Below are 22,007 nucleotides of genomic sequence, written 5' to 3'. Positions count from 1 at the left end.
TCCTGAGCATGAAGAGGACAGAGATATGGTGAAATTCCTTGATGAGCTCTTGCCGAATCTGCTCGAATAACAGGCCATAAACTGAAAATCGAGCAAGCTCACAGAGTCCCGGCTCGGAGATCTGCTGAGGGAGACAGGCCCCGATCAATCCTGGCCAAATTTCTGAGATCATCCGATAAAGATCTCGTGTTGCGCCAGGCGAGGGGCAAAGGAAAGCTTTCTTGGGAAAAAAAAAAAAATCACAATATTTTCTTGTTCCCGGACTTTGCGAATTCGACAAGAGAGAAACGCAATCGGTTCAAGGAATATAAGAAACTCTTACATCATCGCTTTTGATGTTTCCGGCCAAACTGAGAATAGACACCAAGGACGGCAGCAAAGTATTTTTATGCCCCAAAAAGTCACTGGCTTTCATACAAACTATGGGTGTGTAAACCATTGGGCGTTTCTTATGTGAGTGGACTGACTCACTGTTTAGTGTCTCGACTGTCTGAGAAAGCTGGGCGCCATTTTTGTTTCTTTTTGCATTGGCTTTGCCTAGCGGCTGGAGTTTGTTTTGTGACATGACACTCCAAAAAACTTTTGCATTGACGGAAGAACGCTTTTACACTGAAGTTCCCGGCCAGATTGAGAATGGACACTATGGATGACTGCAAAATATTTACATGTTCACATAAAGGACGTCTTTTATAAAGTTGTTGGTCTGAGTAAGTCATGATGTATTCTTTTTATGCGGCCTCCAAGTGAATTTGACTCTTGATTAACCGAGGAACCGGGATGCCTATTTTGTTTCTTTATGTGCTGGCTCCGCCTAGCGGCTGGAGTTTGTTTTGTTGAATAATACTCCTTTGGGTCAACTGTGGATGAATCTGATCGTTCTTTGTGCTTATGCCTCCTGTTGGCTGGAGTTTGTTATGTGGAGAAATTTTAAGGGACACTGGAATGATTACAACATCTGCTGCACTCATAACAGCCGGCTCACTGTACAATTGTCTATCTCTCCGAGGAAACTGAACGGCTTTATATCAGCTGGAGTTTGTTTTGTGGAGGAACACACCTTCAGAACAGTTTTGTGAATGAATCTACACATTCTTTGTGTTTATTCTACCTATTGGCTGGAGTTTGTTTTACAAAGTATTTTCTGTTATGTAATTTTGCCTCACAAAACCTGTGCAGAAGCACCGGACTTGAGCAATCCGATGGCAAAGTTGTCGCGGGGGCTCTCGCATGCGTATATGGACCTTCTGAGTTTAGAGTGATTGATGCCGGTTGGCGCTGACGTGCGCAGGGTTAATGCGCACATTTTTCTTTTTTCTGTTTGCTTTGCTCGGGGGGAAGTTCGGGGTTTGATTGTAAAATTTATGGGAAATGTGGTCTGTATAATCTTGCTTGTGACACAAAATTTATTTTTTTTATTATATCAATATGTCGATTGTTAATATGAGTGGACTGTCTCTCTCCACATGGAATGTGAATGGGTTGGGGCACCCCATAAAAAGGAAGGTTATTTCTTTTCTTAAGTGTAAGAAATATGATAGTGTTTCTTAAAGAAACGCATCTTTCCCCACAGGAAGCTGAAAAAATTGGGAAGATATGGGGTGGACATGTTTTCTTTAGTGCTGGCTCAAGTAAGAGCAGGGGGGGTCATTATATTGATAAATAAACATCTACAATTCAAATTTCTCAAACAGATTAAAGATAAAATAGGAAGAGTCATTATTGTTTTAGCAGACATTCAGGTGCAAAGGTTAATTTTTGCTAATATTTACGCATCTAACGCTGATTATAAGGGCTTTTTTATAGATCTTGAAGGGATGTTACAAACCGCTTGCACCCCTCATGATATAATATTGGGAGGAGACTTTAATTTATTGATGGACTCAATCCTTGATCATAGTGAGGCAAAAGTGTGTAAGCCTCCTAGAGCAACAGTGACGCTTCACAGGATGTGTAAAAATCTTGGTCTTGCAGATATCTGGCGACTTTTGAACCCATATGGTAGGGATTTTAAATTTTTTTCATCAGTTCATAAGCTTTATTCTAGAATAGATTTTTTTTATTATCTAAATCCCTCATTCCATCTGTTGTTGATTGCTCAATTGGAAACATCTTAGTCTCAGATCACGCCCTGGTGAGTATAGAGATGCTGCCACATACAGAGAAAAAGAAATCATATAGTTGGCACTCTAATGTATCCCTTTTGCAAAATCCTGATTTCCAACAAATGATAAAGACTGATATCAATGTTTATATGGAGCCCAACTGGTCCTCAGTATCCTCTGTGGGCGTGGCTTGGGAGGTACTTAAGGCGGTTCTTAGGGGTCAGATCAGACAGTATGCCTCATTCATCAAAAAATCCAAAGCACGAGAACTCGTGGAGTTGGAAGAGAATATTAAAAGTGCCGAGGCAGAGCTGAGGTGCCGAATGTCGTCTGATGGCCTCAGAGAATTGACCCGACTGAAATATAGATATAATACTATTTTGTCACAAAAAGTAGAGTTTTGGTTGTTCAGGGCAAGACAGTAATACTTTGAGTCGGGGGACAAAGCAGGGAAGCTTCTGGCTAGATATATAAAACAGAGAGAGTCTTTTTCTACCATTCCCTCAGTGAAATCTGCTGGTGGTGAATTTTTAACTCAGCTATTGATATTAATAATGCTTTTAAAGAGTTCTATCTTGATCACTATAGTTCCACATCTTCGTCTACTGATGAATATATTAGAACATTTGTGGAACCATTAGAACTTCCTCAATTGACGACTGAGCAAAAAAAATTCTCTTGAATCTGAGATAAACTTGTAGGAGCTTGACGAGGTAATTAAGGCCTTGCCTTCAGGCAAAGCTCTGGGGCCAGATGGTTTTGCCGCTGAATTATTTAGATCTTATGCTACAATTGGCTCCACTTTTGCTATAAGTTTATACAGAATCATTAAAGAATGGAAAGCTTCCCCCAACCATGACACAAGCCCGGATCAGTCTGATCCTTAAAAAGGACAAAGATCCAAATGAGTGTGTTACCATCCAATTTCCCTGATCCAGCTAGATGTAAAAATATTGTCAAAAATGTTGGCTAATCGATTAAGTTATGACATCTCTTAAAAATATAGATCAGGTGGGGTTTATTAGGGGCCGCAGCTCTTCTGACAACATTAGGCATTTCATCAATATCATGTGGTCAGTGGCGAATGATCAGACTCCGGTCGCTGCTATCTCACTTGATGCCGAAAAGGCGTTTGATATGGTAGAAAGGGATTATCTTTAAGATTTTGGAAATATACAGGTTCAGGAGTACATTATTGGTTGGATTAAGTTACTTTATAGATACCCTGTAGCGGCGGTACAAACAAATGGATTAATTTCAGATTATTTTACTTTGAATAGAGGCACTCGTCAGGGTTGCCCTCTTTCCCCATTATTGTTCTGTCTTGCCCTGGAACCATTAGCAGCTGCGATAAGAAAAGAGGAGGACTTTCCAGGGGTGATGACGAGAGGTGTGGTGCATAAGCTTTTGTTACACAGATGATATTTTATTATTCGTCTCTGACCCTACTAGATCTATGCCTTGCCTCCACAAAATTATTTAATTCTGTGAAATTATTAATAATAAAGTTTTCAGGATACAAAGTCAATTGGTCTAAATCCAAAGCTTTGGCTTTGACAGCGTACTGCCCAGCGATGGCTTTCCAGCCAGGCGCTTTCCAGTGGCCCAAACAGGGCATTAAGTATTTGGGCATTTTATTCCCAGCAAAATTGGGTGATTTAGTTAGATTTAATTTTGACCCCTTAATAAAACAGTTTGAGCGATGTGGGCAGGTGGACTTCATTGCATTTATCTATGATAGTTAATGTTATTAAAATGAATTGTATTCCAAAATTCAACTACCTGCTACAGTCTCTCCCTATAGGTGTCCCCCTCTCTTATTTCAAGCAATTTGACAACATAGCGAAGTCCTTCATTTGGAATGGTAAGCGTGCCAAATTACATTTCAATAAGTTACATAGGCCGATTGACAAAGGTGGGCTAGGCCTACCCAAGATTTTATTTTATTATTATGCATTTGGTCTCAGATATTTGGCTCATTGGTCGCTTCCACCCGAGAGAGCCCCTCCCTGGTTCTGTATAGAACAGGAAGTTCTTGCCCCTATTTCACCATTGCAGAGACTATCAAATTAATCGGAGAAGTTACATCCCGTTATCTCGCATTTGAACTCGGTATGGACAAAGGTGTCCAGTGTGTTTAATTCAGACATTTATTTAAATGTTGCCTCGAGCATATGGCTGAACCCCACATTATGCATCAACAAGTCCCCTTTTTGCTGGTCAGAATGGATTGGGAGGGGGGTTACTACACTCGGTGACCTATATGAGAGTGGAGTGCTGAGATCCTTTCAAAATTTGGTTCAACTTTTTGGGATTCCCAGATCTCAGTTCTGTAAGTATTTACAGTTGTGCCACCTGATTTGTACTGTTTTGGGAGTGGTTTACACCCCTCTAAAGCAGCAGATACTCTGGGAGTGGTGATTACTGCTTTCGGAAAAGGTCATGAGGCATCGGTGTATTACTCCCTGTTAATTCAGAGTCTGGGGTCGGAGCTTCAGCTTCTCTTAAGAGATTGTGGGAGAAGGATCTGGGCTTGGTATTGGAGGAGGGAGTGTGGGCTAGGATTCTAAAAAATGAATCCTTATGCAATTCAAGATTTTACATAGAGTCTATTGGACCCCCTCTAGATTGTATAGGCTTGGTCTTAAAGACACACCCACCTGCTGGCATTGTCAATCAGAAGATGGAGACACAACCCATGTCTTTTGGGGGTGTCGTAAGATTCAAGAATTTTGGCTGAAGGTCCAAAGTTTTGTGTGTGATGTGTTGGGCACTCAGGTCTCATTCTGCCCCAGACTCTGTATTTTGGGAGATGGGAAGGTCATGGATTTGAAGGAAAGGTACATGAAGGACTGAGTTTTGACTAGGAATGTGTGAGACTAGTCGACTAAACAGTTCTGATGCTGCTAGTCGACACTGGAATTTCCCCCCATTAAACTGATCATCATTTTTACACATTTACGTTTGGCTTTATATTTTTACAGAGGCTGTGCTTAAATTACTTTCATATTAATGTTACATATTTAAAATAGAATAATACAAATATAATTTTTTTTAAAAAGAGGATTTCTGGAGCAGATACAGAGTTTAATTTCACCTCAGGCTGCGCGTGCTTCTTCCCTCTCTCACTCGCGGCGCGTGCGGGAAAATATCCTCTCACTAGACAAGCAAACTCAGCATAGTAGTTATGAAATCATTTTGGTAGTGCGGGAATCGGCTTTCCAAATGTTTGAAAGTCCCTAAGGATGTTTTCACATTTGTGTCTTCTTTACATCTGTGCATGCTTGTACATTATTTTTCCACTGAGCGGGCTTTTTCAAGCATAGGATAATCGCCTCAGGTGAGTCAAGTCCCGTCTTTCACCGGACCATGTCGACGTGTTAATTTTGCTCATCCAAAAATTATGCTTTTGACTAAGTAGCCAAGAAAATAACTCTTTTAGGCTAGGTATGCCATTTTTTTAATCTGCTGATTAAGAAGGCTATTTTCAACGAGGTGCCGACTGCTTAACGTGTTAAACTATCTTTTATTCTGTGAGCACGTCATATTTAGAATACATTAGGTTTATTGCAGGCTACATCACAGGCCTATTTTTTCTATCCTATAGCTACTTTTTTTTATTTATTTTTACATCGTAACTGTTATTGGTCGACGTTCTTTACAGCTGTCATATTAGATCAATGGTTAATGCACGACTGCACATCGTGAAATACGCATGACATTTCAGTGCATTTTTTTCTCTCTCATAGATTTGGCTTAGTCTACCTGTTAATTATTTTGAAAAATGTCCTGACTGTTTTAATATGTTAAGTCATTTTTACTTGGTTAATTCCATTTAGAACAGGCTTTTAGGGTTGTTCCATTGATCCTGCACTATTCATTCAATTGTTTTCAATAAATATGTCGGTTTAAATATAAGTATTTGCTAACGTTGATTCAGTGAATGCGTGTCATGTTCTATATTTAATGTACAATGATCATAATTCAAGGCGAGCACGTCGCAGATAAATGCCCCTTTTCAGTGGAATTTAGCACTGGGTTTGGAATAGATTAAGTATTTTAAATGGGTCGCGTAAACACTTTATGTTTTCTGAAGGTTGGTTTCACTTTAGACTAGTCGGTTACAAAACTCCCGTTTAAACGACAGTCAAATTAGTCGTAGCGCACATGCCTAGTTTTGACCAGTGTGATGATTGGTAGGCAGGTTATTTTGAGGAGCTGGAAGTCGGAAGAAGCACCCTCATTCCCGGAGTGGTGTGCGGAGATGGGGAGGGTGGCTGCCTTCGAGGAGGGGTCGAGCAGAAGGATGGGAGTTAGGGATTTTTATAATAAGAAATGGGGCAATTACCTAGCATTTTGGGGGGATTCTCGAGGAGGGGCGGTGGAGGTAGCAATTTAGAGGTTTTTTTTTATTTTATTTTATTTTATTATACCTGATTATTGTATTTTCTTTTTTGTTGTTTTAGTTTTTTTTTTGTTTTTTGTGTGTGTCTATATTCTATTGACCACAGGGGTGTTCGTGGAGGGGTCAGGGTGGGGTGGGGGTTTGGTAGGGGTTTAGTGTTTAAAGTGATTAATTCATTATATATACACATGTTGTTGTGTTTTTGTGTGTGTTAATTTAGGAGTAAAAAATTGTAATAAAAAAAACAATTCAGCTTTTCCACATGTGTTCACCTGCATTTATGTTTTTGTGTGTGTGTTTATTTTTAGTTGTTTTTTTTAGCTTTACTATTTTTTTTTTGCAGCACTTGAATACAGGATGAATTTAGAGACTACAAGTGCTTACAATGTAGATAGTGTGTGACTGCCAACACACTATAACCCTTTCCAACAAGTTGCATCTCTAAATTCATCACTTTTAAAGCACCACCACTACAGCCGAAGCGCTGCTTTTCTAACAAATTCATCACCTAAACAATATGTTTCAAGACAAATTCTAACTTAAATTTTCAGACTTTGCCTTCAATGTTCTTGTTTTTATGGATAATCTTGTTTTGTGCAAGAACAAAAAAGCAAGCTAAATTGGATTGAAGCAAAAAATAATAATTTATAAACAGTGTATGCAATGTTATATGGTTGCATATTTAAGCTGTGAATATTTCAATATAAAACAATAAAAATGAAATAATTTATACGATTTCCTCTTTATGGGGGCCTGGGTAGCTCAGCAAGTAAAGAGGCTGACTACCACACCTGGAGCCGTGAGTTCGAATCCAGGGCGTGCTGAGTGACTCCAGTCAGGCTTCCTAAGCAACCAAATTGGCCCGGTTGATAACGTGGGTAGTCACGTTGGGGTAACCTCCTCGTGGTCGCTATAATGTGGTTCTCGCCCTCGGTGGGGAGTATGGGGAGTTGTGCGTGGATGCCGCGGAGAATAGTGTGGGCCTCCACACGCGCTACATCTCCGCGGTAACATGCTCAACAAGCCACGTGATAAGATGCACAGACTGACGGCCTCAAACGCGGAGGTAACTGAGATTCGTCCTCCGCCACCCGGATTGAGGCGAGTCACTACGCCACCATGAGGACTTAGAGCACATTGGGTATTGGGCATTCCAAATTGGGGAGAGAAATTTTTTTTTTAAATTCCTCTTTATTATTCAACAGGTAATGTTTAGTCCTTTATATTTTGCTTTGCAAATTCGCCTCCAAAATTTCAGTGGTTAAAATGTGGTTGGAAATTCAGCTTTGTACCATCTAGTGCTGAAGTAGCAGAGATTGAAGATTGCGCATCGGCACTATAATGAATGGAATATTACCTGTTGAATAATAATAAATAAAATAAAAAAGAAATAACTGAATGTTTTGGAACTGAATTTTGGGAGGTAGATATTTACTATTGAATTTTAATGATTTTGTTTTGTGCAAAATGTTTCCAATTGCAATATTCACAGCTTAAATATACAACCATAAGAAATTACATCCCCAAAAAATGCAAGCACTATTAATGCAATGCATTTATTTCTCATTTAGTGCAATTTAGCTTGCTTTTTTTTTAATTTTATTTCAAAAACATGTCATTAAAATACTTCCATAGAATAGTGACTAAGGCTGTTATTGTGCCTAACATATTTTCTATGGAAAAGAGACTTATGGATTTGAAACAACATGTGTGCGAGTAAATGACGACAGAATGTTAATTTTTAAAGACCAGACAAATCTTTTAGACAAACCTCCAACTAGTCGATTTTTATAATATGCAGTTTCACACATCCCGACTAAGAAGGCTACTAGACCAACGCGACAGATGTGCATATTTCTCAGTCTGCTCTTGCTTTTTCCAGCCCTTATTTTATTCAAACACTGTCTGCCTTAGAGGTCATTTCAAGACAGCCAATTCCGGCGTTCCACCCTTGTGGTGACTGAATTCGCTTTGTAAGCAGTGGACAGCGTTAAAGGCCACCACAGTGGTAACGATGTTTCTGCGAGCAGAAAACCTCATCTAACAGCTTCTGACAACGTGCTGGCCTTCTATCACCCCAGGCGCCTGCTGAAGTTTAAGTACAGATGTAAAGAGAAGCAAGATAGAAAGCCAGAGCAGAAACTCATGATAGCATGATGCTTTCATTCATTTGCACATTTGGGCATTTTTAAACCCCCTTCTCTCATGACTGCTCATCTTTCGGTGATTAAACCTGCCAGATCTAATTATACATTATGCTGAAACGACTCTCTTCCTCTCTATTTGTCTGGCAGGTGGAAACTTAAAGAGATGCTTCAGCCAAAAATGAAAATGCTGTCTTTATTTACTCACCCTTGTGCGCTTCCAAACCCGTTTGACATGCTTTCTTCCGTTGAACACAAATGGAGATGTTAGACAGCACCATTTACTTTCATTGAATGAAAAAAAAGATGCTATGAAAGTGAATGGTCACTGAGATTGGCATTCAACTTATCTCCTTTTGTGCTCCATGGAGGGAAGTCATACAGACAAACAAGTCAAAACAAAGATATAATTGTGGCAATAGTTTCAATTATGTGTACTTTTGTCCATTCGTAAAATGGATGCCAAATGAAGCAAATGTTTTCAATTTTGAAGATCCGATCATACCCTAAGGAACGGAGGTATGTAATAATGTTCATCCCCCACAGAGAGGCTAAACCCAGCTAAACCCTTTCATAAGGCAGTCTCCATGTTTTTTAACTTACCCCCCACCAGGGGCATCTTTGCTGGACATCCTGCAGGAAACAGAGTGGCGCTGAAGGGAAGGGGGTAATCCCAACAATCGCAACACAGCGACAAACTTGCAGAGGCAACTTCAGAGGAAACGAAGGCTGAGAGCTGATCAAACAAAGGAAGGAGGCAGAAAGAGAGGTCTCCTTTGGAAATCACATACAGCTTCATTCTTATAATAGCATGGCAACACAACTATTAGTTCAATAAACAAGAAAATTATAAGTTACGTTTCAAACCAAAATTGGCAAGTTCGTCTGTGCATTTCTTTTGCGCCAGCAAAAACAGTTCTAAAAAAAGCCAAAGTGTCAAGTGCAACTGATTCTCTGCACTGCTCTCATAATCAGTTTTAAACTAGGAAACAAATCAGTGTTTTTGAATGAATCTTCGCTCTCGAATCGCTCTCATTCCCATCCATTGTTTCCGTAGGGAACGACTCCTGAACGTCTTTTTTAATGAATCAGTCAAGTCAATGGTTGAATGACTCACTCATAACATAAGACATTTATATGTTGGCACCCACTGGCATAAATATGCAATCTCCAGAGATGGTCACACAATGAATCAGTTAATTAAATTAAAATAAACGATAAATCAAAATCCTCACCTCTACTTGGAAAGCCACAAACACTGAAAGCTGGAGTGATTTAAATAGTTAAATGTCCCAGTCCTGTTTGACTGTATATCAGCGCTCTTGGAAAGCCCCTCATCCAAGAGCAGAAATAACCATTGTAACAATTGCAAAATTTAAGTGCCTTAAGCGAAACTCCTAGTATCTTATGTGCCACTAATCTGGAGAACTTTGGCAAATCCTATGATTAGTTGTGCTTCAAAAACTGTAATCATTCAATACCTTGTAAACACGACTTTGTTTCCAGGCAGACTAATAAAAAGAAACTTGTGTGCTCTTACTCCTGAAAGTTGCGTAGCGACAACCAATTAGATTGGACCTGCCGATTTCAGTCAGTGCTTGCCATTTTTGTGTGCAATACGCATCAGATGGTCAGTGAACAGACAGTGGGCAGGCCGTAGGCGTGGGGTCTGAGACTAGCAGCAAACAAACAGTAAAATAAAAAATATAAAAAGCAAAAAGCAAAAAGCAAAAACTGAAGGGAGTGTCATGGTGGCAATCCACATGGCAGTACTTTTCCTCTTTGGTGTGAAGAAAAACTACTAAAACAGCCAAATACCCAGGCCCAAAAACACAGACGCAAGGAGAAATTTTTTATGCAGGAGCCTGCCATGTCTGTGGGAGGTGGAATTCCTGAATGTTACAAGAAGTTCTTCCTGTTGGCCATCTTTGCTCTCGGTCTGACTTGCTCGGGTTCTATTTGTCTCTCTGGTTTTCCAGATGCCCTCTTCTCTAGGTGAAATGCTGAGTCACCCAGAGTTGCACACAAGGCCACATAAGCGGCTAGAGACCACAGGGAGACTGATAATTGACAGAATGAACATTGCTGTTCCAAAGAGCCAATGCAGTTTCTGAGAAGTGGCACCAGGGAAAAGGTTAGGCGGATGTGGTTCTAGACTATTTACAGAGAGAGAGGAGGTGAAACTAAAGATAATTTCAATAATTGATTAATCTGTTGCATTGTAACCAACTAAAAGTAACAACGCTACTAACTACATTTTTCAGTAGCATGACAGTAGCTCAGCTATTTTCACAACAGTGTAGCTTTTCTAGCAACAAGCTACTATTTACCAACAAGTAGCGGTATAGCATGACAACATGCAACATTTTGTCAACGCAGTAAAACGTCCAATGCATTTAAAAGAATCGTTTCACTCAGACAGTTCATGTACCTAAACCGGTTAAAATAAACAATTCATCAATTCACTAATAAGAAATGTTGGGAAAACCAATTCTGTTTAGTGAATCGATTTGCTTGGAATATCCATGTACATAAACCGTTTTATTCACTGATTCACTTAAAGAAAGTGTTGGGAAGACCAATTCAGTTTATTGAATTGTTTTGCTAAACCAGTTAAAATAAACGATTCACCAATTCACTTATAAAAAGCCAATGGAAAGACAACTTTAAATGAATCTGTTTGTTTGGACAGTTCATGTAAATGAACTAGTTCAAATAAATGATTCACTTGAGCAATCAATCGATTAAAATCTTTAATTACATGATGTGCCGATTAATCGAATTAATCACAATTAATCGCATATCAATACTTCCGTCTGAGCTATTTTTTAATTGTTGGTCTAAGTACTCATGCGTCAGATGGATGTTTTTAGTGTGTCTCACATTGGTTGCATCGAGTTTTAACAGTTTCAAAATCTCACATCATAATCACTGTGTTTTTAGAATGCCGTGTCAAGTTTGAAACGTTGAAAACCCTGTCTCGGGATCCCTGCATTCCGTTGTGCTCAGTCCAGCTGTCTTTAAGGGCAAAAGCCTGTGGAAGGCTGAGCTGCCTGTTTCTCTCGTTGGTTTGATGAGGCATGTTGCCTGTACAGCTGGAGCGCTGACAGCCCCCTACTGCCGCATCAAGGTGTTAAATCAAGCTTGAACTCGTCCGACAGTAGGAACAGTCCTTATTACAGATCGGGGGCTTAACTGCATACATTTTTTAACATGTCATTTTCATACAAATAAACGCAGTAAATTAAAGCATTAAATCGACAGCCAAAATGTAGTATACATTATGTTGCATTTATGTTCAATTTAGCATTGCCACCCTAATTGAGATCTTTATTGTATTTGTGCCAGATACTGTTCAGTTTGCAGAAGTACATTTAATCTGATTACTTATGGTTATAGAAATATATTTAAAAATATTTTCTTTATAAGCATCAATGTACTGTAGTTAGCTACTCTTTGTTAGTAGCTTATTTTAAAAACTTTTGTTTAGCTTCTTGAAGTAATGAGTAGTTTGTAGCAACACTGATCTGTTGATTATTTCTTCAATTAAACAGATAAAAAGAAAAAAAATTATCTGTCAACACCTGAGGCAACAGCTGGACTCTATGGTTATTTTTATTGATTAACGCTTCATGTGTGCACTTATTGCAAGTTCCTAACAAAAGTAACCAAACCAGAACTTGCCGACAACAAAGGTCACATCCACAATCTTCATCGCCATGGACACCATTCTTTAAAACAACGTGACCAGCCACTGTTGCAAAGAGCAATAGTGGGCGATTCAAAACATGATTACAATGGACAACCCATGCAATAGAAATGAGGGTCCCCACCCCCTAACTAGCTTGAAAAGATTTCTGGTGAATGCATACACCACCTCTACATCCTAAATCCACAGATTTGTGTTCTTATTGATCTCAGCTTGTCTCCTAGACTCTACTAAAGGTTTCTAGGCAATATGTCATCAGGAAACCATCAGTGACAAAGTCTAACGATGTATCCCTTACTCTCTAGTTGTTGTCAACTATCAAATGCCTCATGTCATGAAAAATAATAGATGGGGGAGGGTTATTAGCAGATCTCCATATGGAAATTTAGATGCTCATTACAAAATGTCAGATTCTTTCGCTGTAATCCAGCCTCAAACATGGAATGCATTCAGAAGAGGGGTGTTATCTAGGGAACGTATGCTAAATCAGCCATCATGTGAACCAAATATTGCTTACGATTAACAATCTAAGGACAAGCGTAGGTCATAATTAACGCAAGGACATCAACTTTATTATGACTAGATTTTAACTCTTTCTAAAAGGAATCATTGGTGCTTACCTATGAAAAATTTGCCGCCACAACAGAAGGGTGTTGTGGATGGTTGCCAGGGCATTGCTATGGGGTTGCTAGGGTGTTCTGTGTGGTTGCTTACATATCCCAAGTCACGACCCACCTCCAAGTCTCTTTAATATTCTGGTTCCTAGATATGGCTGGGGTCCCTCCTTCAATGCAAGTCTATGGATTATTTTTACCCATTTTATCATCCACCAGGTTATCAAAGTATTACCTAGACTTTGGGTTAGGGGTTTGTTTAAATCCCTGAACCTAAGTACAAGCAATAGTAATAGTGATGCTGGCTTAACAAACACCACTAATTTTGCAGTTATGGCATGCTGAAAAGATCAGCCAATTTAAGAATAATTCAAAAAGAAAAGTCAATGAGAAGGCCTAAATTACCAAACACCCTTTCTGCAATGTTTGGCAAGTGGACACATCTTACTGGCCAGATATTTGGCAGATAAATAATGCACAGCGAAGGGCTTAGAAAGATCACAGAAGCTTCTATTCATGCAAATCACACAGATATTAGCAAAGGTGGAAAGCATTTAGATGTGTGCTTGTCCAGCAAATGCTTCTGTTAACACTGTCAAATATGAAGCTAAATATCACACTTACTATGGCCAAATCTACAACTGCAGCTCCAGAATAGCACAAAAGTCTGTATCAGAGTGCAAATATTGTCTCAGATCTGTAGTTCGGAGGTCAAAAATAACATGGACAACAAAGATAGTAACTAGACCACTTCAGCTGAGAAAGGCTATATGCAAAAATAACATGAAAGACTGAAAGATTAAACTTGGATAAACCAATGACTTTTATCTAGGATTTCTCAGCAGGCTTTAAATGTTTGTGAATTTCTAAGAAAGCAAAGCCAAACAGTCTGCTTTCAAAGCATCACTCTAATGTCTGTCTACCTGTTAAAGTTGCAGAGAAAAGAAGGGACAAAAGATCACTTTAGTTTCAGCACTGAATTCCAAAACAGTCTTAAACTAAAAAAAAAATAATAAATAAATAAAAAAATCACTTAAGAAACCATCCACAACTTCAACTATTAACCTTCACCCAGAACGCATGCAACGGAAGGAGAAACATGCCAGTTGTGCTCGAGGCCTGAGAAGTATGATTACGTTGAAACTCAGCTGCATTCTTTACATTATAACAAAGGGGCTCGCAGAGATCTTGGGGGTCTGCATTCAGAGATGAAAGATCATATATGAAAGAACAGATGCTTCACACAGACAATTTAGAGTCTCTAAAGTTCAGACTTTGCAACAGGAAGTCAGTTCAATCAAGTATGAGCCTTATTAAGTGTGTACAGAACATCAAGCATCACTACTATACATACCGTTCAGGTACTGTACTCTCTTGCTATGCACACAGTTTAAAGGAATAGTTCACGAAACAAATAACAGTTCTGTCATTATCTACTCACCCTAATGTCGTTCCAAACCTTTGAATTGTGGCAAAAGGCAAATTTTTCTCTCAAAGCAGCCCTCTACATTAGGAGTAAATCACTCACATATGCAATACATTTTCAGGCTATGCAGCTAAAAAATATCTGTTATAGTGTTGTCACGGCACCAAACTTTCAGTATTCGGTACCGATACCAGTGAAATTTCGCTGCAAAAATATGCTAATATTATAATGTGCTACTGAACACACTAGTTTAGTTATTTTTAATAATTTAATAATTATTATTATTTTCCAGAACTCCCATGTTTTAAAGTTTAATTTCATCATCAAAATGGTGTCTAATCAATTAATTCTTAAAACATTTTGCAAGTAAAAATTTAACTTTTCAACATATTTTTTTTTTTTACATTTATTCAGCAACAGTCTTGCTTGTGATATATTGCTTGATTATTTTTATTATTATTTCAGTGAATATTACATTTTACTATACAGTTGTTATATATGTGTGTCACAATTTCTTCAATTTCAGGCATCTAGCTTTTATTTTGAATTGTGCTTTTATTATGATGCGGGGTTTTTTGCCAGAAGCTTCACTTTACCGGATAAACAGTTCGCGACATGGCCCAGTGTGATCACTGAATGCATTTCCAGTGTTTGAACGGTCGGATTTATACATTAAGTACGCAGCTCATCCACACTAAGAATGCAGCCGTTAGCAGTTTAATAAATCACACTAGGAAATGTCACGATTATAATTTGATAAATTTTCCATTTCAGTGTAAAAGGAGTAACAGAGCACGCATTCAAAATAAGCCTGTGAGTATTTTAAAGCAGTCATGTGTCAGTCATACTGCGTGCTGGTACCAGATTGAGTCGGTGCGCGGTACTACCAGTACTGCAGAAACAGTGGTATCATTACATCTTTTCAAATTTAGTATCGATTTGGTACCAAAGTACCGGTACTTTTGACAACACTAGTCTGTCATTAGCCATTGGCTAGTAAATGTTCAGATTAAACTCACAAATTATTGAGTTTTGTAGTGGTGAATAAGTTGTTTAGCACTGAGATCCCTTCATGAGTAGCACACTCTTAAGAAAACTCACCTTATTTGGCTGCAGTGGGTCCTGGGTTGTTGTCACATGGGGTAACCTCCTCGTGGTTGCGATTACGGGCTCTCGCTCTCAATGGGGCACGTGGTAAATTGTGCGTAGATCGCAGATAGTAGCATGAGATGATGAGATGTGTGGACTGACTGTCTCAGAAGCAGAGGCAACTGAGACTTGTCCTCCACCACCCAGATTGAGGTGAGTAACAGTGCCACCACGAGGACCTACTAATGGGGCTTTTCCACTGCATGGTACAGCTCAACTCTGCTCGCTTTTTGGGGGTTCTCCACTGTGGATAGTACCTGGTACCCGATACTTTTTTTTAGTACCACCTCAGTCGAGGTTCCAAGCTAGCCGAGCCGATACTAAATGTGACGTCAAAACCCTGCAGATCACTGATTGGTCAGAGAGAATCGTCACTACCAGCGTCAATGGATTTGTGACACGGGACATCAACCAGCTAGTTTTAAATTTAGCAACAGCGACAGCAATATAATTTGTTCACGCGTCTTTCGAATTGTAAAACTGTATCAAATTGTAGATCACTTTTAGATCAAATTGTAGACAAAATCACCCCGTGGTCAATAAATGAGGTGCAGACATTCCTCTCGTTAGCGACGAATGAAATGACGTCAAACGAAAAAGTCTTTCAGGAAGTGTCTCAGCTGTTGGCCGCACACGGCTACCACCGGACCTACCAACAGTGTAGGGAAAAGTTAAAAAAAAAACTTAAGTGACTACAGAACCATCAAGGACCACAACAGCCAGAGTGGTTCAAACAGAAGAAAGTGGAAGTGGTTCAACCAAATGGACACTATGGCAATAGACCGGCGAGCAATGGGAGGGAGAGTGCCCTGGACTCGGCAATGTTGGAGTCCATGATGGAGGATGGTACATTTTGTTACGTTAACTCTATATTTTGCTTGAAAGCTTCACTTTATTTAGTTTACCAGCTACTGGAAAGCTTGCTTCTAAAACAACCAGGCCAACTTAACTGTTACACTTATTAAAATCACCATGCAACAGCTGCTTAATGCCGCACAATGACCTAGTAGCTAACAGCTAGCGGTTGTGTTATTGTTTATGGTCAGTAATGTTTGTGTCGCGTTTAAGATGATGTCACGGCAGTAGAGGCGGCGCAACTATGACGATCAGCATATAATCCCACCCAAATTGAGGCGGCACTAAACTGCAGTGGAAAAGCAAGCTAAGAAAAGTAAAGCGAGCAGAGTCAAGTCGAACCGTAACATGCAGTGGAAAACTGCCATAAGTATTGGGAATTGGGCATTCCAAATTGGGAGAAAATTGGATAAAAATTAAATAAAATAAATGTGATTAAAATAAAAAACAAATCATTCTCATTCACCTTCATACACTGACTAGTATTTCACGTTCACCGATGCCAATGAGCTCTAGTTTGAAGTGTGAGACTGCTTTGGTGGCTTGTCATGCCTGTAAAGACTGACTATAGAGCGAGCCAACAGCATTCAGGTGTGGGCTGTGAAGGAACATATCATTGGTTTGACCCATTGAACAAATACACCACTTCACTGAAAGAGCGAGGATCAGGATCTGTTGACCGACTGAAGGAGAGGAGGTGGTATGTCATACCTTTACTCTGGTAATCTCGAGGATGAGAAAGTGGCTGGATGAATGAGTAAAAATGACTGAAGACATTACAATGGCATCAGGACATAATTGAATCACTTATAATTATTTTTAGGCTAATATTATTTTCTTTTTGTAAAGTCATGCACAAGAGTTCAAAAATAACGGCTATGATCAGTTATCATTTGTGGGGAAAACGCCTATGATGCTGAATAATCTTAGTAGATAAGCTAATTTAAAGAATAATTAGACTTGTTTCGGTTGTGAACAACTATGCTTTATCAGTGGTTTAATGACTCACTCAAAACACAAAGATGTTCATTTGTTGCCAACTACTGGTTAAAGTGTGATTTACAAAAATTGTCACTCAGTGAACAAATCATGTCAAACATCATCTAGAGTTAATTCACTCCACTAAATAAGAAATAGACTATAGAAGATTCAAAATGATTGATTCGTGTTCTATCATTTTTGTTAATAAATGGAGAAAAAGGAATTATTAGGACAGATGAAACATACTGCCAATAAAACGACAGTTACAAGAATATATGGTTTTTCTGTATTTTTCAAGTGATATTGGTTATTTTTTATAACTTTATAAATGTTTATTATAGAAAATGACAAAATTCTAAGTGAATATTAGCTGGCTAGCTTAATGTAAAAACAGAGTTTAAAAAACAAAAAGCTATCTATACAACAGAGTATGTGTTGTGTATTAAATGTGCACATCATATAATGTCATTGGCTGAGCCCTGGTTTATATTATCTATTTATAGTATACTGTTTAATAAAAATAGTGCAAGTAATTTTCTGTGTTAAGGTATTTAATTATTTGACAGTTACTACAGGTACTCAGGATTCCAGAGCCCTTCAAACTAAAAGCTCAAGTAAATAAACACATGCATGACAAGGTAAACATGAATAACCCATCTATAATGATTCTAAGGTCATTTTAAGCTGCTACTCCACCGACACCAGTAAATAAGGGACCTGCACCACAGGCTTGTGGACAACAGCACAGATGCTGAAAACAAATCCTAGGGGAAACACTGCATTATGCTGACATGTCTTCAAGTCCTCATTCACTTTCATTATATCAAAAAGGATTGCCTTCAAAAATTCTGTTCCGTTTTGTGTTCCATGGAAAAAGCAAAGTCATACAGGTTTGGAACAACATGAGGGTGAGTAAATTATTTTCATTTCATTTTTGGGTAAACCATTTCGTCATCCATAACCAGACACCTCTGAAAGGAAAATTAGCCGTTTGCCACTACTCAATGAGAAATTCCTAAACATTATCACCGAACAGACATTCCAATCCTTATCCTTCATTCCTGATTTAATGAACTTTCATCTGCATGACTTTATCTGAGGAACACCAACTGATTTTTACTCAATCAACCATCGTCAACAAATTCCTCACTGTCTGACCTGCGCACTAGCTGATATTCTATGTATCTTAAAAGCTATGTCATGTCTTCCCTGAAGACATGTCAGATTCAATTGATATAATGTTGTCAGTGGGGTTTAAAAATTATACCCCTGAATGCAAGAGGGCAACACATCACTAAAATGTATTAGTTTCTGCAGCAAACACAAAAGCTATCAGCTAAGGGCCACAGTTTAATCTGTTACAAATCTGACAGTCAAGGCAGTAACACAAATTAACGCCAGTCATCAAGCAAATAAACCACAACCTAGAATATTTTAAATAACTTGAGACTGTGCCAGATAAAGTAAAGGTGAGGAATTTATTGTAGTTACAAAGATAAAGAGTAATCTTAAAATGATTCTATTGGTTAGGCTAGCACTTAAAAACAAACCAAGAATAAGAGTTTTGAGAGTAATGGATATTTGTACATTTTGAGACCATCTTTTTCAATAGTGATTAGTCTTTTTGGCCGATATATATTTATAACCATTAGCAATGTCAAAATTCATGCGTTACTATGATGAAAACACTTCAAAGTGGGCACAGTTATCGGCAGACGCATATAGACCGAATATAGCCAAATATCGGGTGATTAATCGTCTGGCCAATATATCGGTCAATCACTATAAGAAATGTCAGAATTGATGTGTTCCTATGACAAAAACACTTCAAACCGGCTCAGTTATCGGCAGATATAGATAATCTGAATACAGCCCAATACTGAATGATTAATCAGTCTGGCCAATATATCAATCTATCACCATTAGGAATGACAGAATTTATGTGTTCCTATGATGAAACATTTCAAAGTGGGATCAGTTATTGGCAGATACAGATAAACTTAATGTAACCCAATATCAGGTGATTAAACAGTCTGGCCGATATATCGGTCTATAACCATAAGGAATGTCAGAATTCATGCATTCCTAAGATGAAAACACTTCAAAGTGGGCTCAGTTATCAGCCAATGCAGATCATCTGAATATAGCCCAATATCGGATGATTAATCGGTATGGCCGATATATCAGCCTATCACCATAAGGAATGTCAGAATTCATGCATTCCTAAGATGAAAACACTTCAAATCAGGCTCAATTATCGGCCGATGCAGATCATCTGAATATAGCCCAATATCGGATGATTAATCGGTATGGCCGATATATCAGCCTATCACCATAAGGAATGTCAGAATTCATGTGTTCCTATGATGAAAACACTTCAAAGCGGCTCAGTTATCGGCAAATACAGATAGTCTGAATACAGCCCAATGTCACATGATTAATCAGTCTGACCGATATATCGGTTTATCACCGTAAGAAATCTCAGAATTCATGTGTTCCTATGATGAAAACACTTCAAAGTGGGCTCAGTTATCGGCAGATACAGATCATCTGAATATAGTCCAATATCAGGTGATTCATCGGTCTGGCCGATATATCGGCCTATAACCATTAAGAATCTCAGAATTCATGTGTTCCTAAGACAAAAACACTTCAAAGCGGCTCAGTTATCGGCAGATACAGATAATCTTAATATAGCCCAATATCAGGTGATTCATCGGTCTGGCCGATATATCGGTCAATCACCATAAGGAATGACAAAATTCATGTGTCCATATGACAAAAACACTTCAACAGCTGACAAATGAAGTTGTATTTAATGCAATCAAGTTCAGCCACTGTCAATGTAGGACATAAAGAACAAAACTGAACCATACTACTTCATTTGCATAAAGAGCTTGTATACTTACAGCTGCAATGCTCAAATGTGACTGTCATGCAAGGGGGAGGAATGTGTCAGGAATGGAGAGAAACATACTTTGCGCTCACCAGTTCTGACTACAGAGAGGGAGTAGGGAACTATCAGCTGTTTTTGGAACATTACCAATTTACTGGATTATTCAACCAAACTGAAATCTTTCAATAACTAATCAAATATTTCGCAAACGCCAATTTAGAACCAACACTTACAAAATCTGGAAGCCAAATGATCAAAGAGTAACTCGTCACCAGTTGGTTAAATATACTATATGTGGAACTGTAATGCTTCATGTCCATAGTAATGTTACAAGAGAGTGTCAGTGCTTTATTTGGGTGATGCAATGTTAAACCACAGACACTGCTGGAAGACATCCTTTCATCTGGATTTGCATAAAACAAGCAATGATTGTGATATAACAGACACTGCTCACCTAATAAACCAACACGGATATTACATTTAACCAAGATTAATTCAGATGAAAGTGAGATATAAAGACTGACCTGAAACCTTGACAGCTCTAAGTCTGGCTATATCTGTGTATCAATGAGCAATGGTTTGAATACCAAAATATTGAAATGCAAAGATTTTACAAACTCTTGATTTGGGGTGAAGGAATAATAAAGCAATCACAAATGATCGCAAAGCCACTGTTTGAGGCAAATGGGAAAACAAATTAATTTACAGAACTCTCATTTGCCCAATACAAAGTGAAATAGTCCAGTTAAATAGAGTTTGTGTTATTTTCATAACAAAGTACACAAATTGAAACTCAAATCAGTTTGCTTACGGAATCCCGTGGACTTTGCGTTGAGGAAATACATATGAAGGGAAGAAAAGGACTGGTGCATACCTCAGCATGCCTCCCTCACTCCTTTATCTGCAGCAGCAACCGGCTCAGGAAATTCATCAAGATGGGAAATAGACTAATAATAAAAATAGTCCAGGAGTAGTCCCGTAAACATCAATGAGTCCCTTCTGTAGCTGTTGTGTATCCCAATACAAATCTCTTCTTTCAATGACGGATTGTATTTCTCTCAAAGTTTTCAACAATTTGATTTGTGTTTCTTTTCCCAAATGCGACACAAAAGACAAACAAAAATAAACGTCCAAAAAAAACAAAAAAAAAAAAACAATCAGACTGCTCACTATGTTTCTTGTTGGAAAGGTGAAGGCGTTGAAAGAGAGAGGTAAGAAGAAGAAAGCTTAGGATCGTTGTGTCTTGCCTTGGGTTCACCACGTTGTTTTTGAGCACTTATAATTTTCTTTGTTGTGTCCGAAACATCTCGAGTTGCCCATGTTTATTGCACATCTCAGCCGTCAACAAACAGTCTGATGAAGCACAGCGCGACTCTCTCACGCGGAAAAAAGGACTTCTCTCAGCATAAAGGCGAAATCTAGTGATGGTGCGTGTTTGTGAATGTGTGCGTTAATGTGTTTTTTTTCAGCTTCCCAATAATGGCGGCCGATCTCGGTCTCTCCTCCCTCCTTTACTCCGAGAGAGAATAGGGAGAGCTGTAGTCTCGCGCATGGACACAATTATCACGCGCGCGCGCGCACACACACACACACACACAAATAATTATGATTACTTTATCGCAAGCCCGTATCTAAACGTACGGTATAAGAAATTGTTCAAATTGTGTACAAGTAATATGCTATAATAAATAAAAAATATAAAAAAAAAAAAAACATTTTTACCTTT

The 22,007-nt window shown here is 38.6% G+C and overlaps 1 protein-coding gene across 3 annotated transcripts in view; it reads right to left on the bottom strand.

Annotated features, from left to right (window-relative positions):
• The window catches only part of LOC127421882 (rho GTPase-activating protein 35-like), a 158,817-nt gene extending 137,029 nt beyond the window's left edge, over positions 1-21,788 (bottom strand). For 2 of the 3 annotated variants that reach the window (XM_051665075.1, XM_051665077.1), the window contains exon 1: positions 21,156-21,788. The gene's annotated coding sequence lies outside the window, so the exon portion shown is untranslated. Of the gene's footprint in view, positions 1-21,092 lie in introns of all 3 variants that reach the window. The other variant, XM_051665076.1, reaches the window with a different exon arrangement.
• Between the last annotated feature and the right edge of the window lie 219 nt (positions 21,789-22,007).

Source organism: Myxocyprinus asiaticus, chromosome 31, assembly GCF_019703515.2.
Source record: "Myxocyprinus asiaticus isolate MX2 ecotype Aquarium Trade chromosome 31, UBuf_Myxa_2, whole genome shotgun sequence".
Lineage (NCBI taxonomy): Eukaryota > Metazoa > Chordata > Actinopteri > Cypriniformes > Catostomidae > Myxocyprinus > Myxocyprinus asiaticus.
This window is presented reverse-complemented; position numbering and strand designations above follow the sequence as displayed.